Here is a 2500-nt window from a genome sequence, read left to right on the forward strand (position 1 = left end):
GTACATAGTCTGCTCTCTAGCGGTAACAAATTTAACTACAATGCTGTGGATGTCACCACATAATATAGCTTTCTAACTCGTGTTATAGTTTCAATGTCGGAGTTTAAATTAGGCTTGCTGTTTCCGGATGCCATTCGTGATGGGTGTTGTAAAAAATAGCTTCTTAAACGATTGAAGTGCACATAAGAAAAAGAAAAAGCTTACAGCACCTGGTATTCCCAGGCGGTCTCCCATCCAAGTACTAACCAGGCCCGACCCTGCTTAGCTTCCGAGATCGGACGAGATCGGGCGTTCTCAGGGTAGTATGGCCGTAAGCCGTGAAGTGACCCAACATTTTGCATTTTATAGACACAATCGCCCCTGAAACTAGCGAGCGAGCCAATGAAGCCTTCAAAACTGCTTCGGCACATGGAGACCAAGCATCCTGCATTAAAAGACAAACCTTAACCACTTCGGGTTTCATTGTCTCCGATTACGCCTGGATGGGACCGGCTCGTTTCTGAGAAACAAGCTCGGTGCTCCCAATAATTCAACGTAATGGTGACTTTTATTTTTATGTGGTTTATATTTGTTTTTATGCCAGTCGTATCATTTTATTTAATCGTATTTACCGTATTTGCCGGTGTACAGGTCGACTCGGTGTATAAGTCGACCCCCTAAAATTCGACGGAAATTTACGATTTTATGATATATCCTTTGTATAAGTCGAGCTCAATTGTTGCATTATATTAAACTTCAAAATTCAATATGCGAAATTTATTGACGAAATGTGTTCAAATTCTGGGAGGCCGTGCGCATGCTGCTGTTTATAAGCACCGCGGAGGAGATCGCGGCCGGCGAGCTCGCGCACGCCGCCCGGCACCAACGGGAGGCCGGAAATAGCTCCAAGCCGAGCGGATCGGCACTTTATAAGCACCGCGGAGGAGATCGCGGCGCCTCATTGGACTTCCAGCGGCCGGCGAGCTCGCGCACCCGCCCGGCACATCCGGGAGGCCGTGCGCACGAGCCAAGTGGCCGAAAATAGCCCCCGCCGAGCGGATCGGCTGTTTATAAGCACCGCGGAGGTGGTCGCGGCGCCTCATTCGACTTCCAGCGGCCGGCGAGCTCGCGCACCCGCCCGGCACATCCGGGAGGCCGTGCGCACGAGCAGTGGCCGAAAATAGCCCCGCCGAGCGGATCGGCTGTTTATAAGCACCGCGGAGGTGGTCGGGCGCCTCATTCGACTTCCAGCGGCCGGCGAGCTCGCGCACCCGCCCGGCACATCCGGGAGGCCGTGCGCACAAGCCAAGTGGCCGAAAATAGCCCCCGCCGAGCGGATCGGCTGTTTATAAGCACCGCGGAGGTGGTCGCGGCGCCTCATTCGACTTCCAGCGGCCGGCGAGCTCGCGCACCCGCCCGGCACATCCGGGAGGCCGTGCGCACGAGCCAAGTGGCCGAAAATAGCCCCCGCCGAGCGGATCGGTTGTTTATAAGCACCGCGGAGGTGGTCGCGGCGCCTCATTCGACTTCCAGCGGCCGGCGAGCTCGCGCACCCGCCCGGCACATCCGAGAGGCCGTGCGCACGAGCCAAGTGGCCGAAAATAGCCCCCGCCGAGCGGATCGGCTGTTTGTAAGCACCGCGGAGGTGGTCGCGGCGCCTCATTCGACTTCCAGCGGCCGGCGAGCTCGCGCACCCGCCCGGCACATCCGGGAGGCCGTGCGCACGAGCCAAGTGGCCGAAAATAGCCCCCGCCGAGCGGATCGGCTGTTTATAAGCACCGCAGAGGTGGTCGCGGCGCCTCATTCGACTTCCGGCGGGCGGTGAGCTCGCGCACCCGCCCGGCACATCCGGGAGGCCGTGCGCACGAGCCAAGTGGCCGAAAATAGCCCCCGCCGAGCGGATCGGCTGTTTATAAGCACCGCGGAGGTGGTCGCGGCGCCTCATTCGACTTCAAGCGGCCGGCGAGCTCGCGCACCCGCCCGGCACATCCGGGAGGCCGTGCGCACGAGCCAAGTGGCCGAAAATAGCCACCGCCGAGCGGATCGGCTGTTAATAAGCACCGCGGAGGTGGTCGCGGCGCCTCATTCGACTTCAAGCGGCCGGCGAGCTCGCGCACCCGCCCGGCACATCCGGGAGGCCGTGCGCACGAGCCAAGTGGCCGAAAATAGCCCCCGCCGAGCGGATCGGCTGTTTATAAGCACCGCGGAGGTGGTCGCGGCGCCTCATTCGACTTCCAGCGGCCGGCGAGCTCGCGCACCCGCCCGGCACATCCGGGAGGCCGTGCGCACGAGCCAAGTGGCCGAAAATAGCCCCCGCCGAGCGGATCGGCTGTTTATAAGCACCGCGGAGGTGGTCGCGGCGCCTCATTCGACTTCCAGCGGGCCGCGCACTCGCGCACGCCGCCCGGTTCAAATTTTCTAAGTGCAACGCACAATGAGATGCATGAGAAACGGCCTTGGTTACCATCACATTTGAAGCGATGAGTACGAAGTTAAATTTTATGACTCGGTGTATGTCGAG

At 59.5% G+C, this 2500-nt stretch overlaps 1 non-coding gene across 1 annotated transcript; it reads right to left on the reverse strand.

The window, feature by feature from the left end:
• Positions 1 to 197: 197 nt before the first annotated feature.
• Positions 198 to 316, reverse strand: LOC125987587 (5S ribosomal RNA). Its single transcript, XR_007488062.1, has one exon. It is a non-coding gene; the product is annotated as a 5S ribosomal RNA (ribosomal RNA).
• Positions 317 to 2500: the final 2184 nt, after the last annotated feature.

This window comes from Syngnathus scovelli, chromosome 19, assembly GCF_024217435.2.
Source record: "Syngnathus scovelli strain Florida chromosome 19, RoL_Ssco_1.2, whole genome shotgun sequence".
In the NCBI taxonomy this organism is placed as follows: domain Eukaryota; kingdom Metazoa; phylum Chordata; class Actinopteri; order Syngnathiformes; family Syngnathidae; genus Syngnathus; species Syngnathus scovelli.